Genomic DNA, 21,050 nt, shown 5'->3' with positions numbered 1-21,050 from the left:
TGGCTGAGGAGATTGTGCTGAATGAGATGGCTCAGGAGATTGTGCTGAATGAGATGGCTCAGGAGATTGTGCTGAATGAGATGGCTCAGGAGACTGTGCTGAATGAGATGGCTCAGGAGACTGTGCTGAATGAGATGGCTCAGGAGACTGTGCTGAATTAGATGGCTCAGGAGACTGTGCTAAATGAGATGGCTCAGGAGATTGTGCTGAATGAGATGGCTCAGGAGACTGTGCTGAATGAGATGGCTCAGGAGATTGTGCTGAATGAGATGGCTCAGGAGATTGTGCTGAATGAGATGGCTCAGGAGATTGTGCTGAATGAGATGGCTCAGGAGATTGTGCTGAATGAGATGGCTCAGGAGACTGTGCTGAATGAGATGGCTCAGGAGATTGTGCTGAATGAGATGGCTCAGGAGATTGTGCTGAATGAGATGGCTCAGGAGACTGTGCTGAATGAGATGGCTCAGGAGACTGTGCTGAATGAGATGGCTCAGGAGATGGTGCTGAATGAGATGGCTCAGGAGATGGTGCTGAATGAGATGGCTCAGGAGATTGTGCTGAATGAGATGGCTCAGGAGATTGTGCTGAATGAGATGGCTCAGGAGGTTGTGCTGAATGAGATGGCTCAGGAGATTGTGCTGAATGAGATGGCTCAGGAGACTGTGCTGAATGAGATGGCTCAGGAGACTGTGCTGAATGAGATGGCTCAGGAGATGGTGCTGAATGAGATGGCTCAGGAGATTGTGCTGAATGAGATGGCTCAGGAGGTTGTGCTGAATCAGATGGCTCAGGTGATTGTGCTGAATGAGATGGCTCAGGAGATTGTGCTGAATGAGATGGCTCAGGAGTTGTTTATGGATGCACGTCTCCATAATTTTAGCCAGGGGTGACAAAATAGTTATAGGTCTGTAACTTGACAGTTCAGTAGAACTGCCCCCTTTGTGGAGTGGAATAACATGGGATGTCTTCCAGATGGAGGGGATAGTGGCTTCTGATATAGTTCTATTGATCAGGATAGAGATCGGGTATGCTATGGCATTCACAGCTTTTTGTAGATACTCAGCTGGGAGGAGATCCGCTGCAAGGGTGGTAGGTTTTAGTTTCTTAATTAGGGCATGGATAGGTGATGTGGAAACTGGTTGAAAGTTAAAGGGGAGTTGAGAACTAGGTGCGGTGGCGTGAGGACTTGGGCAACTGGGAGATAGTTTATTAGCTAATGACTGGATAGTTTCTGTGAAGAAACTATTAAAGGAATTGGCAACGTCTTCCAAAGGTTTTTGGATGATAGCTAAGGGGGTAGGAGTTGTGCATTGCCCTGGGTGAATAAGTTTATTTATGCCTGCCCAAAACTTTTGCAGATTGTTTTGATGCTTCTGTTGTACATGGCAGTAAAAGGCCGGGTACCGGCCCTATACATGTGGGGATGGCTATTAATGAGTATCCAATCTAGGATACTATCTTTGTTGTTAGGTTTACTGATCCTAGTAGGGGAGGATATGATCTGAGTAAATCCGTATAGATTTACATGGATGGTCAGAGATTCTGAGGAACAAATATTCCAGTCGATGTTGAAGTCTCCTAGAACAATGGTTTCTTGAGGGTAGTTACTAGACAGCCAAGAAAGGATATCTTCTAGGGTGTTTGCATTATTTCCTGGGGGAATGTAGACACAGGCTATGTTAATACTTTTTTTTATTTATTTAAAGCTTGGTAATGAGAATTTCAGCATTATCAACACAGGGTGGTTGTGTGGAATCAGAGGTCACATCTAGAGTAAATGAATTGTTGAGAAGTTTCTCAGCCTGAGTTCTTTGTTTTGTTGGATTTATTATACACTTGAGGATGAGCTCACCACTGTATTGTTCTGGTTTTTCAATTATCTCATATGGATGTTAATGTGGATTTTGTTTAATAAAACTGCTTCAGATGTGTCAAATGTCTCATTTAGTAAATTAACTACAATCCAATATGAAGCAAGAGGATAAACAATGTGACAAAATAAAGGTTAGAAAATAAAATAAATTACATAGGGACTAGAATGATTATCCTCAAGGAAAAGCATACACTAATCCTCCACCATCACAGTCTGTGGTTGTTTCACTAAAGCAGAGTGATTTTCAGGAGGAATCTACCATTATTTAGGGTAACAGAGTGGAGAGGCTGGATGAAAGAGCTATATTTGAAGCCCCTTTGTACTTTCCCCCTCTCCGGAGATCCCAGTGGATTCAGAATCACAGGAGATGATTGATACAATCTTGGACTGATGTCTCATATCCCCATATCGTCCTGGTCACGGGGGGAAAGGGAGATTGAGGAAAGTCAACAACACCAACTTTTGGTAATGGCCTCTTCATTATTAGACTCAACAGATGAACATAAGTCATTGAACATTGATTCATATGGTAATGGTGACTTTAATGTGTACAATTACAGTTTGGTAGATATTGATCAAGATGTTGCTAGAAGGGCTTCCCTTTTTGAAAACTTAACAGATTTGAAGATATATATATATATATATATATATATATATATATAAAAAGTGTAATTTTAACCTACTGTTTGACTCAAATTCTAGGGCCTCAGTGGCTATGAATTAACTTAAGACCTAGTACATTTTACCCGCCTATACATCCTCTGTTGCAGAATTTTGATAATGTCTATGACCTTGATGTTAGGCATTTGTTAAGTGAATCTGTCTCCCAGCCTTTCTATAATATGTCACAAAGAGAATGGGAATTGTTATTTGATTTATGTTCCAACTGAAATGTATGGGTTACGAAACCCGACAAAGGTGTGGGGGATGGTCATTGTGACAAAAACAGATTACATTAATAAAATGTTAGAGTTGTTATATGATGATTCATAAGAGGAGGTATCAAAAATAAATTTTTGTAACATATCTTAGGATAGACATGTTATTTTTTGATGTGGTGATGCAAGTGCAGATTACGGAGCAGATTCATTGAGTATTGATTGTGAAAGATTCTCTTATACCTACCATTTTTGTTATCACTAAGTTACATAAAGATTTGAAAAACTCCCTGCTACGACCAAGTGTGGATGCTATTTGGTCTAAAACATGTCCCGTTGTCAAATATTTGGATTCCAAACTGAAAGATGGTGTCAACTCACTTATATACCTATGTAGGGACTCGTGGGACTTTTTAATTAAATGTGGAAAGGTGGTATATTGTGATTTTTTTTTTATTATTTTGTACTATCAGTGTGAAAGATCTTTATACAGTGATTCCACACAGGCTAGGCTTGGAGTGGTTTGATGAATTTTTAATTCAAAATATGGGGTTAGGTGACAGAGAGACAAAAGCCTTAACTGATTTAATTGATATTGTTCTAGCTTACAACTGTTTGTTTTTTGATAATCACTTTTTTGTCAGAAGGCAAATGTAGCAATTGGAGTGATTTGTGCATCTATATTTGCTAACATTGTTGTGATACGATGGGAGGAAAAATTTGTGTTTAATAGTTCGTTTGTTTCTTCATGGGCATTTTATGCTAGATTCCTGGATGATATATATATTTGTTAATGGGCAAAATACTCCATCAAAACACAACTTGCTTTTTGATTATATTAATAATACTACTAGTTTTTTGAAATTTACTAAAACAGTGATTAGTACTTCAATTAACTATATGGATGTGTTAATTTTGATGGATTTTAATAACAAAAGACTAGTGTTGAATATTTTTGAAAAGACAACATAACTTAATTCTATGCTTCATTTCACAGTTTGCCACCTTAGACATTGAAAGAAGGCCATAGCAATAGCTCAGTTTGTCAGGTTGGTCAGAATGGTATCCAAATAGGAATCCTTTCTGACCGAATGCAACAAACTGACAAATATGTTTGCCAATAGGGTATATGCTTTATGTATTTTAATCCCCCCCCCTTAGGCAAGAAATGGTTACAAAAAGAAAACTTGAGGGTTTTGTGTCCTTAATTTATGGGCAGGGGGATGGTAATATGTATTGGACAAACAATGGTGTTACAAATAAGTATGTAAAAGCTATGGTTATGTCTTTCTCACATGACAGTTTTACTATTAAGAATATTTTGGAGAACAATTGGGTGCTATTTTATGTTAATAATGATATGTATGAAAAAGCAAGTTTGAGATTCTTAATAGTTATAAGAGGGGCAAATTCTTTAAAGACATACATATTTAAAGGGCAAGGGGATTCTGAACAAAACCTTAAGGATGGGTACATATAAGTGTGGCTCATGTTCCCAATGCTTATCTATTTTTCTGAATGATAGTATCTGGATACAAGTTGGGAAGGTGACCTCGAAGGGTCACTTTAACTGCAGTACTAAAGGGATGGTGTATATAGCTAACATTGCCCCTCTTTTTATGTGGGTAAAACTGAGAGAGAAAAAAAAGAATGCATTTATGAATTCCTATGTAATATAGTTAAGTGTAAGGTTACTAATGCTCTACATAAACACACATTGAAGTTTTCCTCACATTGTTTTTTTTTTATTCTTTATTGAGGAGAAGGTTGATAGAAACCTGGGGGTGGGCATGGAGTAAAATGTTAAAAAAGATGGAATTGTACTGGCAGATTGTTTTGAATGCATACAAATTCCTTGGACTTAATGAAATGTTTTCACTATATTCTATTTTAAAATTGCATGCTCTTACTTTCTAACATGTGGGTGGGTTAAAAATCTGCTGTTTACTATTTTGTTTAGCTTTGTATGGAGATTTCTTTAATTATTTTAAATGAATTTGTGCACCTGGTAGGCTGAATTGATTGCTAATTTTCATTGGTTGATTTGTATTATGTGCCTCTTGGGTGTGTTAATTAAAAAGGATGTGACTAAGAAATGTTTTTTATTTGTTCTGATGAAGTTCCTGTTCTAGGGATGAAAGTGTTTAACTGTGTATATTTGTGCATGGATTCAAATTTTATTTTTGGACTAATTCAAGTGTGCCTCCAGGGTACATGTTTTATTTTTGAGACCAGTGGCAGTGACAACAGCACAGAATGTGGTGTTCCTGGGCTCAATCTCCAGACAAGGATCAGCGTTTTCCTTTCATGAAGATGAACTAGACAGCTGCCTAGGGATTCCTGCTGGTGGGGGGCATACAGCAATAGTTTAAAAACAATATCCAAACTACTGGGCTCTTTCAAAGCCCTATTTAAAAAAAAATAAAAACAAGTTTCCTCTTTATAAATGATTTTCTGCTCTATCTTTGTGCAGACTGGAGCTGGGATTGGTGTGATATTTAGACATATTACAGAAAGTGGGGCAATCTGTTTTTTTTTCTTTTTTTAATTACATTTGCAAACAGTCCAAGTTTTGCAATGAACCTTTGCTTCAGCATTAACAGAGGTTGCGGCAAATGGAGCCTGAAGCAGCAGAATTTTACAACATTAATGGAATTTAAATTTGAATTTAATTCTTTATCAGCAATGAACCTTTTTAGTGTGTGCTAACACAGGTTGCAAAGCAGCATTAATGAACAGTGTTAAGAGAAAAAGTTTTAAAACATACTGTTATTTGTCTCTTTCTCCCATCTAGCAAAATGAATATGCTATTTGTTGAAGTGTTGGTAAGAAAAGGTCATTGAACCATGTTTATTAAAGATGGGCTTTATCTATGATAGATGTAGTTTGCTTATGAACTTGAATAACATCTGTTTTCTATACTTCTGAATAAAGAAAGCTAACTGCAGTTAAATGAAAGCTTGGTAAAAGGACGCACGGCTGAGTAAGAGTTAATTTACTGAGGCAAGCTGTGTGTCCTGGAAAATTCCAGCTACCACTGTTGAACTAAGTATTCTGTACCTTTTTGAACATTCTGTACTAACTGTGGTTTTGAGGTAAACATTCTACACTAGCTGTGGTTTTGAGGTAAAACATTCTTTTCTGAGGTAGTTTGTGATCCTAGATGTTTTTCATAGCCAACTGTCAACTGTTAGAAATGTAACAAAAGCTATTTTGGCTAGTGACAGGAAAGTATAAAAGCTGATGTCAGTAAACAAGCTGATCAGATTGAGATCATCTTGTCCAACATGCTGCAATAATCTGGTTAGCTGCAAATAAAGAAGTTTTTCATCACCTGAGGCAGATGTGACTCGCTTGAATTTTTTCTTCTGACATTTTGGTCCTTCGGACCGGAAACCTCTACGAAGATACGGATCAGACCGACAGAGACCGAAAAACCTGCGCAGGTGAGGGTTTTTTATCTTAAGATTCCCTCGACGGAAAGCCCTCCAACTGATTTGTCGTTGGAAAGAGGCCGGCCGCTCTCTGATCCCTATCTGAGGGACGGTTTCCGAACCAAAAGGGGAAACGGAGTCTCATCTGGTTCAGGTAGGATGAAAAATACCTTTTTTTCTTTTAATTTAATTTAACCTTGTCGACAGGGGTTTTATTTTTAGTTAACGGTGGGTAGGAATAATTGTTAAGATTATTTTGTTAGGATTACTTGTTATTTTGTTAGGATTACTTATTATTTTGTTAGGATTACTTGTTATTTTTGTTAGGATTACCTGTTATTTTGTTAGGATCCCCGTTAAGATAGCCCCATTTTGTAATAAGCCCTGTAAAAATAATTTTGATGCAGTCCTAAAATATACAGTCCTAAAATAAGAAATCTAGGGAAACATGGGTTCAAGTTGCTGCAAGTGTGAGAGTGATGCATGTTTAAATGTTGATGCTAAGTATATGAAAAGTTTAAACAAAAATAATGTTAAATTTTTGAAGAAGTGGAAGTTGAAATATGATTTTGATTGTACACTGAATAAGAATGCCTGTGCAAAATTGGTTAGAGATTTGAAAAGAGGTGCAGGAACTAGAACTAAAAAGCAGAGACAATTGGGATTTCCCCAAGCACAAAAATGGTTAGAAGAAGCAAATAAATGAGCTATAAAAGAAAAACAGTGTCAGGAAAAAGAGAAAATAAATCAGAAGGGATCACTGGTGCCAAGTGGAAAAGTAGCTTTATTTTTAGATAAGGAAGATGAGCACACAGTTTGTGCAGTACAAAGGCAGGCAACTGCCCCACCGTATGGTGAAATTGCTGCTGCCATACCGGGGGCACCTCCTCAATATCAGTCTGAAGATGTGGGATCTGTCCTGCAGGGTGAGTTATTAGCTGCTCAAGGAAATGTTGTGACCCCTCCAATTTACCCACAAATTCCCGTAGTACCTAAGGTTGCTTTGCAACAGGTAGACCAACCTATGCAGTTAAGGTCAGGACCAGCAGGGCAAGGACGTTGGGCTATTAAACTTTCTGACCATTCAGAAGCTCTTCCCTTAATACAAGTTGCAAACCCACAAGCAGGAGATGTTGGACAAGAACCAACTATTTTAGTTTATCGTCCCTGGGATAGAGAGGATATAAAATGAGCTACGGATGGTATTCCTCATCCCAAAGTTAATTTTCAAAAGGTTTTCTGAGGACATAGTTGGTATGCATTTAAGTTATCATCTAAATGGTTTAGAAGTAGAACAAGTAGTGCGACAAATCTTAGGTCCAGATTGGCACTTAGTTTGTGGTACTTGGACATGTAAGGCAGATGACGGCACTACATTAAAGCATAATTCTGGGGTGTTAGACACACGAGTCACTGATCTGTTAAAGAGAATTTCTGATAAGTGGCGTCCAAGAGCAGATTGGACAGTAATAGATCAGTGCATCCAAAATGATAATGTAGATCACTATATTGTAAGATTGACAGAAGTGTTCAATAACCATTGTGGAATGATGATTCCGCAGGATCAGACTAATGATAGTCTGTATGAACAGCAATTGAAAAATGCTTTTCTTAAAGGTTGTAAGGCTCTGATAAGTAGTTTTATAACTAAGCACATGGTAGATCACAGAACATGTAGACTGCAACCTTTGTTTGAATATGCACGGCATGCTGAGCGACATTTTAATCTAAAAAAGAAAAAGAAAGTACAAGTGTTGCCAGTAGGGGATGATGGTGGTATATTCTTAGTACAGGACCAAAGAGGGCAAGGACACTGTGGTGGCATAAAAAAACGTGGGGTCCTGCAATGGGACACATTAAATGAACATTCAGCCTATAGGGAAAGGTTAAAACGTGGAGAATGTTTTAAATGCGGTAGACGTGGGCATTTCGCTGCCAACTGTGAAGAGTGGCAACATCCCCCACAGCTTACGAACAAGGGCTATGCATGACTATATGATAGTAAAGAAAGGCGCCATCTTCATTATGGGGATAGTGAAGAGGCAGACACTCTCTATGATGAATGTCAGAACACTCTAATGGAAGGGCAGGATTGTGACTGTGAAGTCATAAACCTGGCAAATTTGGGTATTGTTATGCATCTAGATCAGAAACCCATGATAGAATTTTTGGTTGAGGGACAAAAAGTGGAGTTTTTATGTGATTCAGGTGCATCGCGTACACTTTTGGGTCCAGCAGTTCTGCCTCCGAACTGCGAAACAGATGAGTTTGTCCTTGTAAAAGCAGCAAACGGGAAAATCTATAAGGAACCACTGTCTCATCCTCTACTGTTCACAGATCCGCAAACAAACCAAACTGTTAGGTGTAGGGTAATTATATCAAAAGTTTGTCCAGTTAATTTGCTAGGAAGAGATTTGATGCATGTGTTTGGAATAGCGGCAATTCCCACACATAAAGGTATTGAGGCAAAAAGGTTAGCGGATGGCTTAGTAGTACAGGGAGTACAAGACTTGTTTTACTGGTATAGCCTAGACTTGATTTCAGATGGCCCGGGGAGGGTTGATACAGAGTTGATCAATCTAGCTTTAAGTAAATCTAGGAGCGGGTCACCTCAGGTTGCGGCGCACTTACATTGTATTATGTTCTATAAGGCCCCTGGTCCGGATAAAGAATTTGAAAAAGAATTCTTTAAGCACAAGTGTGCAAGGATAATTTTGAATGATATGTTTTGGGATACGCAAGGTAATACAGTAGTAACCTGTACTTTGACTAAGGAAATGAGTTCTTTATATCGCTCAAGTTATAGCCCACATATCTCAGTTACTAAAGCAGTGGGGACACATTGGGTAGATTTGGCGAAAAAGGTAACGATTTGGAACACAATGTCTGAAAGTCAGTTGAAAGATCAACAGATCCAGGTACAAAGATTAAATTGGGTGACTTGGGCACGACCAAGTGTGCACCTCAGGGATGACAAAATAGAAATGGCATGACAAATCCTTCTAACTCAAGAGGAAGATAGTGCATTAAGTGCCTTGCCTGTAGATTTATGGTCAAAAGGTAAAGGGGATGTGGGACTGATGAAAACAGCAGGTGAAGTTTGTATATCTGCAAAGTCAGGTTTTAGACCTCGTAAGCACCAATATCCACTAAGTAAGCAAGCAGAGGAAGGAATTAAGCCATTTATCGAGCAGCTAAAACAGGTAGGAATTCTTGTTGAATGCCCAGATTCGCCCTGCAATACTCCATTGTTTCCTGTAAAGAAACCGGATGGGTCCTGGAGGTTGGTTCAGGATTTACAAGCAGTTAATTCAGCTGTGATCCCAAGAGCACCGGTGGTCCCTGACCCCTATACACTACTTAATGATTTACTACCTCAGCACAGATATTTTTCTATCATAGATATAAGCAATGCTTTTTTCTCCGTACCATTACATAAGGAGAGTAGATTTTGGTTTGCATTCACTTTCCAAGGTAAAAGATACACATACACCAGATTGCCACAGGGTTATTGTGAGAGTCCGACAATATTCGCACAAGAAATGGCTGCGAATTTAGCTCAGTTTGTTCCCCCAGAGGGAAGCCAGGTTCTGTTGTATATAGATGATATTTTATTGGCCTCACCCACGCAGGAAAGTTGTAAAAGGGATACCCTAGCCCTTCTTAGTTTTTTAGCTGAGCAAGGACATAAAGTAAATAAAGAGAAGTTACAATTGTGGAAAGCACAAGTAAAGTACTTGGGTTATTTAGTCTCGCAGGAAGGCAGACAATTGGAAAATAAAAGAAAACAAGCAATTCTTGAAGCATCTATGCCTACGACTAAGTGGGAGATGATGTCGTTTTTAGGTGTGACTAATTTTTGTAGAAGTTGGATTCCTAATTATGCTGAAGAAGTAGGGCCATTGACCGCACTGATCTATGACACTCCCATGGCAGCTAAAAGTAATATACAGTGGACAGATAAGGCAATACAAGCATTTAATAGAATTAAGCAATTGATAGCAGGATCCTCTGTTTTGGGTTTTCTGAATTATTCTAAGCAGTTTGTACAAATGGTTGATTGTAAGGGAGGATATATGACTTCGGTTCTGGTACAAGTACATGGGGATAAACAGAGACCGATAGCTTTTTATTCCTCCAGATTAGATCCTGTTGCAAGGGCATTGCCGCATTGTGTTCAAGCTGTAGTGGCAGCCGCCATGGCAGTGCAAGCCTCAGCATCATTAGTTTTGTTCCACCCATTAAAATTGCGAGTTCCACATTCAGTAGCTACTATACTTTTGCAAGATAAGATAACCTTTTTATCTCCTAGTCGACATTTGTCATGTATGACAGTGCTGCTGACACAGCCACATATGACCATAGAAAGATGTACTACCCTTAATCTGGCGACACTTTTGCCGACTCCAGAAGAAGGTACTCCACACGTTTGTTTAGAGAGCATTCATGACAAAGTACTTCCCCGACCAGATTTAACGGATATTCCGTTGGTAGATTCTGATCTTGTTTTGTTTGTAGACGGATCAGCAAAGAAGGACACTGTAGGAAAAACACTAGTAGGGTATGCTGTCACCACAGAAACTGAAGTTTTGGAAGCAAAAGGATTGTCAAATATTTATTCTGCCCAAGCAGCTGAGTTAGTGGCTTTGACTCGAGCTTGTTCCTTAGGGGAGGGTAAAAAAGTGACAATTTATACAGATAGTCAATATGCTTTCTCTACTGTACATGTTTTCGCTCAACAATGGAAGAATAGGGGAATGGTTACTGCGACAGGCAAACCAATAAAGCACAGAGATTTAATTTTGCAGTTGTTAGATGCAGTGCAACTACCACTTCAGATAGCGATATGTAAATGTTCCGCACATACTAACAAAAAAGATCCTGTCTCCAGGGGAAATGCCCTTGCTGATATGGCTGCAAAAAAGGCAGCTCAAGAAAATGATTTGCTTTTACATGACAATGATTTAGAGCCCGGACACCTCTTAGACTTAGAGACACTAAAAGTAATGCAAACATTGACAACACAGAAAGAAAAATGTCGTTGGGTGAAATATGGTATCACTCAACAGGATGGGTTGTATAGGGCATCAGATGGCAAAATGGTATTACCCTCAAACCTTTTTAGGTATGCTGCATTGGTTAGCCATGGACCTGCCCATGTAGGAGTACAGACAATGGTTCAAATAGTGTCTAAGGTGTTTTGGTGAAAGGGGTTTTCAACTTATGCAAAGCAATTCTGTTTATCTTGTTTATTATGTGCAAAGTATCATGCTCAGGGGGGAGTTAAGAAATCTCAGCAGGCATTCCCTACCCCTCCATATCCATTCCACACACTCTGTATGGATTTTATTGAGTTGACACCCTCAGAGGGAAAAAAGTTTTGTCTAGTCATAACTGATGCTTTTTCTAAGTGGGTAGAAGCTTTTCCAGTAAAGCATCCTGATGCACACACAGTAGCAAAGCTTTTGACTACAGAAATAATTCCCCGATTTGGTTTACCAAGATGCATTTACAGTGATAATGGGTCTCATTTTGTTAACCAGATTGTTCAGAAGTTGGGTCAAGTGTTTCAAATTGATCTCAAGTACCATTGTTTCTACCATCCGCAGTCAGCTGGACTGGTGGAGAGACACAATGGTGTCCTGAAGAGTAAACTCCGCAAACTGATGGCAGAAACGCATAGATCCTGGACTGCGTGCCTTCCTTTGGCACTCCTGTACATGCGAATCTCACCCTCCTACAAAGGACTTACACCATTTGAACTTTTGTTTGGGTGACCATATTACGTCCTGCAGTGGCAAGGATTGTTGCCAGCGGAACGTGAGGGGGGTGAGGATCTGGCGGATTATATGAAGAAGCTGCTAAATGTCAAGTCTCTTGTAACCAATGACTCCTTTGCAGATTCCAGAAATGAAACCTTGTTAAGCGTAGCACCCGGGGACTGGGTGTGGATCCGAATTGTGAAGAGAAAGAACTGGTCATCCCCCAGGTGGGAAGGCCCATATCAAGTACTTATCTCGACACCTACGGCTGTAAAGATCGCAGAGAGGACTTCGTGGATTCATATCACCCACTGTAAAAAACTTAAGACTTTTCCTTCTACCACTGATGTTGGTCAGACTCCATCGGACCCCTGAACGCAAAGTCTGACTACAAAGGAAGGATGGCCATGTTCAACTGGTACTTGATGATGACTTTGGTGGTGAAAGTAAATATGTCCATACGAGAAGGAACAGTTGTGAGAGAAAAAGGAATGGTGGTGCTGCAGATGCAAACAGGTGTTACTACTATGTTCAAGGTAAAACTTTGTGAAGGAATTTTGGACTGTGCTAAATGGAACAATAATGATTTCTTGACTCGTGCAAAATATTTGTGCAATAGAGACTGTACGTCCTGGTCAAATGTTTGGTGGTCAACAGATGTGAATGGATGGGAAACAAGTGGTGCAGTGATACCGGAGAAAGATAAAAGCAGGCAACAAAGAATAAAAATTGCGCATTTCCAAGGTACTGAAGTAATTACTATAACCATTATGTCACCACAAGAAAGTGATTCAGGAGTTTATGGAATCGGAGTGTCTCTTCCAATTGGAACTGACCCTTTGGGGACTTTCCAACTTAAAGTACAAAGCCTTAAAAATGCTACAAGTAAAGCAGATTTTGCCTTCACAGAAGAAGAACAATTGATACTCGAGACGGGATTCGTACACCATAATGAATGGTTATCTTGGGTTAGATATAGTACCCGAGAGGCACATCGTGAGAACTGTGTTTCTTGTGCTGAAGGTAAACAACAACTAGCAACAGTCCCATTGATGCAAGATGAAGGTAACCTAACATGTCTGTTGAAATTATTCTTCAACAAAACTGAAGATAAATGCAAAAATGAAACTCAGCGTTTTCCAGTCATAAGCAAAGTTGAGAAACCGCCTACAGCGATTTCCTATCCAGGTTCGTATATGTGCATTTCCAGAGATGGCACAGGAAAGAATTATGGCAATATGAGACAAAACTATTGCGATGTTACTGTGAATGGCAATGAGAATCCATTTCTGGAGAACCAAACTCATAGTTTAGCAGACATTTGGTGGTTATGTGGAGACAACAAACTCAGATCAAGGCTTACGATTCCCTGGAAAGGAACTTGTGCACTTGCAAAGTTAATTCTGCCATTCTACATTTTCCCAGTTCCAGAAAGCAATTTCGTAAGAGAACCTGAAATAAAGCCGAAGTGGTTGAATAAGAGAAAAAGAGAGGCACCGAAGCAATCCTTCGATAGCAGTGTCTACATCGATAGCACTGGCGTACCAAGAGGCGTGCTTGATGAATACAAAGCAATAAACCAAATAGCGGCTGGTTTTGCATCCATCTTTGTCTGGATTCAACCCGATAAGAATGTGGACTGGATCAACTACATTTACTATAACCAGCAGCATTTTGTGAACTATACCAAAGATGCATTAAAAGGTATTGCTGAACAACTGGAGGCCACTTCGCAGGTGGCATGGCAGAATCGAATTGCGTTGGATATGCTCCTGGCCAAAGAAGGAGGAGATTGCAGGATGTTTGGGACTTTCTGTTGTACATATATCCCAAATAACACTTCCCCTGATGGGAGCATCACTCGAGCTTTGAAAGGTTTGGAGATGTTATTCGAAGAATTGGCAGAGAACTCTGGGGTAAATAATCCCTTTACAGACTTTCTACAAGCGTGGTTTGGAAAATGGAGTCATCTCATCAGCAGTTTCCTGGTGTCCGTCGGAGTCGCTGTGGCTATCGTGGTGGTATGTGGTTGCTGTTGTATACCCTGTATCAGAGGTCTTCTACAAAGACTGGTTGATACTGCTGTTATGAAGATGATGTACCAGCAGTTGCAACAGACTGGTGAAAGTGAATACATTGAAATGTGACTTTTGCAAATGTTTTGAAGTTTAAAAGTTTGTCTTGCAAATGAAGTAATGTATGCAAAGAAAAACTTAGTTTTTACCATATATTGCTGAAATAAAAAGACAAATAAAAGTGTTTTGAGGGGGGAAATGTTAAGTGAAAAAGTTTTAAAGCATACTGTTATTTGTCTCTTTCTCCCATCTAGCAAAATGAATATGCTATTTGCTGAAGTGTTGGTAAGAAAAGGTCATTGAACCATGTTTATTAAAGATGGGCTTTATCTATGATAGATGTAGTTTGCTTATGAACTTAAATAACATCTGTTTTCTATACTTCTGAATAAAGAAAGCTAACTGCAGTTAAATGAAAGCTTGGTAAAAGGACGCACGGCTGAGTAAGAGTTAATTTACTGAGGCAAGCTGTGTGTCCTGGAAAATTCCAGCTACCACTGTTGAACTAAGTATTCTGTACCTTTTGAACATTCTGTACTAACTGTGGTTTTGAGGTAAACATTCTACACTAGCTGTGGTTTTGAGGTAAAACATTCTTTTCTGAGGTAATTTGTGATCCTAGATGTTTTTCATAGCCAACTGTCAACTGTTAGAAATGTAACAAAAGCTATTTTGGCTAGTGACAGGAAAGTATAAAAGTTGATGTCAGTAAACAAGCTGATTAGATTGAGATCATCTTGGCCAACATGCTGCTGTAATCTGGTTAGCTGCAAATAAAGAAGTTTTTCATCACCTGAGGCAGATGTGACTCGCTTGAATTTTTTCTTCTGACAAACAGGACTTGCAACAGCAGCATCTTCAGCAACAGCAAACAGAGGTTGAAATTAATTCTTTTGCAGTAACGTAATGGAGGTTGAAGTAAGTGTATGGAGGGGGTATTACCTAGTTTAGTAACATGTTAGGAGTCAGATCTTGAACCTTAGTTATTGGATTCAAGAGCCTTAACCCTCCTTAACCCTTCACAACAAACCCCAGTCTTCCATTAACGTTTGGTAAATCACTGAGGATTAAAATCAGTAAATATCAGTAATTAGATTTGGGTGTTATGGTATAAAAAAAGGAAATTGATTGTAATAAAAAGGAGCATTATAAGTAATGGGACATTAGAATGGTTGGTGGGGGCCTGAATCATTAGCCTGCATAGGGCCCAATTGTCTTTGATCAGGCTGTTTTGATCATGAAGGTATATGCTGCAACAATACAGCATTATTAGCTTTTCAAGTAGGTAAGGCTTGTACTTAGTGAGGCCAGAGAGGGTAGCTATTTTGATGAAAGAGAAGACCATAGGAAGGTCAAAAATGAGATGTAGATACACTGTAAGCATGTTAGACCCCCCCCAAAAAAAACATAAATACAGTGTGCTGAATGCAATAATACTTCTGATTTTATATGACTTGTGGGTTGTTGAACAAAAGCTGCTGCAGCATTTATAGTGTATTTTATTGTTTTGCTTTATTCATTGCACTAAAGAATGAATGAATACTTTAATAGGGCTGGAGTGTAATAGAGTTCAAACATTTTGCATTTAGTACTCTCAACAAGTTGCATTTTAGTAATATATTTTGCAGGGCCTTCTTTTCAATATCTACAGAGGGGTTGACATTTGTCATTCATATAGTTTGCATTATTTGGAGTGATGATCAGAACCATGTGATCTTCAGCATCCATTATGTAGTCATTGTTGCATTTTAATGGTCATACAGACTTTGCTACAAGATCAGATTTAAAGAATTTCTGTATTTAGTAAAAACTGTTATTTTTTCAGTTGGCACAAGGAACTAAAGCCCTGACTTGTTAATGAACTACTGCCTTTGACAAAGGTGCAAGGTTTGAATCTTTCTACTTTCATTTACCTACTGTGTGACTAGCAAAAGAGAACATTACACCAAAGCATGGGCAACCTTAATATACCTTATTTGAGTAAGTGCTTTTATGACCCCGTCTGCTTCTTCAGACTCTAAAAACTCCAAAAACTCTAAAAATTATTACACATCCAAAACAGTACTTAAATAAAAATTAAAAAATTGACCAGACAATAAGATACTCCCAACTAACAGTGTAGCACAAACATTTAAAGAGGCACTAACAACAACCTACAGAAATCACTCAGATAAAAATTAAAATAGCAACATAATAAAGACAGAAACAAAAATAATAAAAAATCCCTAGATAATAAAATCCAATACTCAAATTAGATGCAGCGATCAATGGCTCAGTCATAAGTACATATAAAAAGACCTTCACAAACAACTATGTCATGTCCTTTGTAAATAGAAATCCTCACATCTTTTGATTCATAAACAATTGGAGCACTGTGCATCATATCAGATATTAAAATGGTGGAATGAAAACCTTGAAGCTGGAATGGGACAAGTAAAAACATGACCTTACACCATCAAAACATAAGTGCTCATTCTGCTCATTATAATCATCATTAAACCTTACAGCATTCCAATGGAGTTCCCTTTTACTCAAAGGACTCCAAATGAAACATAGATTCTAAGAGACACTTTGTAAATATAATGAGGCATTCCACTGTATTATAATACTAGTCCATCTCTAAACTTGAAGCATGACTTGTGCTGTTGAGATATCTCAAAAATGTCAAACAACCTACTGTATGACATTAAGCAAATTACGTAACCAGAGAGTGCTTTGGAGCAATTGGGAATTTGGGCTGGGCTCCTTAAATGTGTCCTGGATGTCTGCCTAGTAACAATTAATGTTGTTAACCAGCCATTCCCTTCTGCATAGCTGATCTAGCTTAGGAAAAGTTATGGCAGTACAACCAGCACACCATTTTTTAATGAAAAATAGGCAATTTATTCTTCAAGGGCAGCAAGCACTGCAGTTGTCAATGAGGCATTGAAATACAAAGTACCTCCAATACTGTCTTGCTGCTTCATGAGGAAACAGCTCTGAGGCTTCACAGGAGAAGCAATAGGCTTCAAACTGGGTTCAGGCACCTAGGCGGTGCGACAACCCACTGTGAGACAACTGGAGGTGGACAGATGGCAGTATGGAAGGTTAGCTGCAGTGACAAATGCCTGCAGACAATTCCCTGTGAAAAGAAAAGAACCCCCTGCACCCTAACCACAGGTGTGAGACAAAAACCCCGTATGTGATCTACACACTACACCCCGTAGAAAACATTGCATTCTGGCAGATATGTTCCCCCCATTAAGAAAATAAATGTTTATTTTATTTTCTTACTAAAAGTGGTATTTTTCTTTGCTTAAAAGTTTTACTTATTAAAGTTTACATTAATATAAATTGGCACATATGTGACAGGCACATATGTGTTACCTGAAAGGCCAGATTCTAAAAGATCTGCTCTCAGTGTGCATGACTTACTCCAGTGTAAGCCTTCTTTATAGACAGATCTTACATTGAAGTAAGTCCATTACACCAAGATTGAGTCTTTTGAAATCTGGCCTGAATATTTAGAAAGGAAGTTAGTTCTTCCTCTGGTATGAGGTTCAATTTGCATTAAATTTTGAACATTGCAAATGAAAAGGAAGATGTGTAGTTAAAACTTCATTGTCAAAAAAAACTAAGGTTTATGCAAAGAGATAAACATGCTTTGTTTGCAGTCTAAATTGTCTTCATGGTCAGGATTGGAGAAGGTCTCTTTTTAGAGACTTAAGTGCTTCAGGGCTACTGTTGCTGTTGTCAGTTATAAAAGAAAATCTCTTTCTGTCTCATGTTGATACAGCTGCTTATGCAGTGACCTTAAGTAAAAAGGTTGTTTTTTTAACTATAGAACTTCTGTCCATTTAGATATGTATTGATTAGGTACCCACTGCTTCTAAGTGTGGCAGTCTCATTTTTGCCTTCTGCCCAAATATTTTTTTTTAAAAGAAGGGGAAAATTGCTAGTATAATAATATTACTAGTGATTTTTCAATGGCAGTCAATGTTCATGACAAGGCATAATATATTTCTGCCAGCTACTTATAAGTACATGTGCAATCAGAGTTTTAGTTTCCAAAAAAAAAAAAACAAGAATGGGAAACTTTTGGCTAGTCATGAACATGGGAACTTTATGGTGCACAGTTTTGATTGAACCAGTCTTTAACAAGTACAGGATAGTAATCATAGGATTACAGGTTTTGAGGTTTTATTCTGCACTTTAGTTATTCAGTTGTATGCTTGTATTTTAATTTAAACCTAATATGTACCATGAATGATGGCCTCATAACAGCAAGTATTTTGGGGGATATGGCATCTGCCTTTGAAACTGTTAACTACAAACTGCTGATGAATAAATTACAGACATTTAACTACAGACTTGTTTCACAGCTACTTTTCGAGCAGGACATTAAAATTTCTCTCCAACAACCAACTCTGTATTAGGTCCCCTACTCTTTTCCATATTCATCAATGACATTACTGAAAGCTTGCTTGGTCTCAGCCTTACTCTTAATGCAGATGATATACTCTTACTTCAAGCAAACAAAAGTCTTCCCACCTTTTAAGTTAGCTCCAACAGGCCTCTTCCGATCTCTGTAGTTTCTGAAATAAAATGTCATGCTTTTCACCTCTTCTCATAATTGTCCAAATTTTACACTATTAATGTCAGTAACAACTGTAGCAATCCACTTCCTCATAATCCCTGAGTGCAAATATTTAAGATTAACCCTTGACTCAGAATCAAACTTTACAGTCCACAATGATAACATAATTTACAAACAGCTAAAACTGTTATAAAATCTTTCGCTTTTTAACTATGGCCCACAAAGCTCTGGTTAAGAAAGTCCTTCTCCCATAACCAGAATATGGACTCCCACTTCTGTCTTTCCATTCTGTCTAGAACACTCGCAGATTGCAAGTCACAATAAATAAAGTTGCTAGATTTGCCTTACCTACGACTCAAGGACTCACCACTGCAACCTACAAAAAGGCCTAAAGTAGCTTTCTCTTACACAAAGATCCAATTATTTATTTAGCATCCTACTGTATAAAGTCTTCAAATTGGGTTATCATCCTTCTCTATGAAAAGAAAGTTTCCAATTAGGGAACCATTCTGCAATTAAGAAATATGCAGTCAAATGCAATCCCATCATCCATCCTCCTTTTAAAACAGAGCCTTCTCTAAATCTACTCCAGCTCTCTAGAATCAGCTTCCATCTAATATCAGATGCCAGTAGACTCTGTCTGGGTTCTGGAATGCACTTTCAGAACACAACTTTAATACATTTGAAAGTAAATTCTTTAGGGGCAATGGATGTTTATAACTACTAAGCAGTTACTTATAATAACATTTACTGTTAAAAATCTCTTTAGCTGAACTAGTCATATTTCATATGCTATACATTTTGTCATGATTTCATAAAATCCCATTTTAACCTGTAAACTATAAATAAATATGCAATCTAAAGTAACTGTAATTGTAACTAATGTTAGCTTGGTCTCTAAGTGTTATAAAGTGCTGTCATTTTATTGTACTTAATGTTGCTTCTGTGCCCAAGGAGTGGCTGAAAAGGGTCTCTGGACCAGCCTACTTACCCATATGTCAAACAGTAAGTAAATAAATAACATAAATAAATGTGGATACAGGATATTTTCTAGGGCAGGTATATTAAACATAGAAAGTGAGTGGGGTAGTGGAATCATGCACATCAGCAGTAAGCTTCTTGCGAATGCCTGTCAGGATATAATAGTTATCTCAACAGTTATTTAATTTATTTGTGTTTGTATGTCCTGCTAGTCAAATTTACTGCCATTTAGCTTTGTAGAAAATGTATTTCATCACCTATAAGTTTCCATATATAATTTTTTCAGCATGCGAACATGCTTACTGCTAGTGATGTTTGCCTCTACATCTCTTACTGGAAAATTTTCGGCGATATTGTAGTTAAGGGCCTCACCAGTTCGTTTTGCGCAGAAGTGGGCATGTTGCAAACTGAGTGACAACCCGGTTTTTAAAAAGCGTTCCTGATTTTTTTTTTAATTTGTCCTCGAGTTTGGAGAGAAAAGATTGAGGGCTATGGTATTAGTTTCCTGTACTTTCGTAGTGTATTTAACGGATAAACGGGACCAGTTCGCGAATTGTCCTAGTGTGTTTCATTAAGTTACTGGGGTAGAGGACTGAGCACAAATGATCAGTTTCAGACTCTGTGTAGGGAAGAAATTAAGTGCATCGTGTATCAAAAATAGTATGCAAGGATTACAGATTTCCCTTGAAGTTGTTGGAAAGAGTACGCTGCTGTAATTAGCTTAACAAGCTAATGTAAGTGAAATGTCATACCGTGCCCTGTAGCTTGTGTTTTGCCTTACAATGTCAACAGTAGCATTAAAAAGGGATTTGCTTTGACAGACTTGTGTACTCATTAAATAACGTCAATTGCATGGGGGTGGGGGGGTTACAATTTTTTTATATATTTTTTTTAATTAGGTTTTATTAGGTTTCTGTTTCTCAAATGTACTATTGTTTTTGAGTATCAAAACTGCCATTTCTCCAGCTACTTTGCAAACCTAATCACATCTTCTTTTAGGTCCCCTCCCCACCACTACACATTTCTACTGACAACTGAAGCTGATCATTCCAGAGTATGGCCCAGTACTGCTGACTTGTAGGTAGCAGGAGAGCTGGCAGTCCGGGATTTCAGTACAACACACCTCACAAAGAGTTTCAGCCCTACCTTATCCCTTGCAGCATGCCCAGTAGATGTTCCTGTGGAGTGAAGTCAATGTCAGTGCACTTTTTCTTCGATTGTACTTTGGGAGGGAATGCATATTCATGAATGACATTAGAGGGGGGTGGGTTTGGGGCGGGGCTTGCTACTGCGCATCTGGTGAGGCCCTCAACTACAATATCGACAAATTTTCATCACTTTAACTGTCCAGAAATTCTCAAAATGTTATAGCTCATAGTAATGTTGTTGTACATACAGGTATGTTGGATTACATTACTATAATTTAAGTCTCTGCTATTATAAAGAGATATTTATTGCAGGTTTTCTATTT

The sequence above is a fragment of the Protopterus annectens genome, chromosome 3.part0 (genome assembly GCF_019279795.1).
Source record: "Protopterus annectens isolate FY-2018-M chromosome 3.part0, PAN1.0, whole genome shotgun sequence".
Taxonomy (NCBI): Eukaryota; Metazoa; Chordata; order Ceratodontiformes; family Protopteridae; genus Protopterus; species Protopterus annectens.
The sequence above is the reverse complement of the archived record's forward strand: the minus strand, read 5'-3'. Positions refer to the sequence as shown.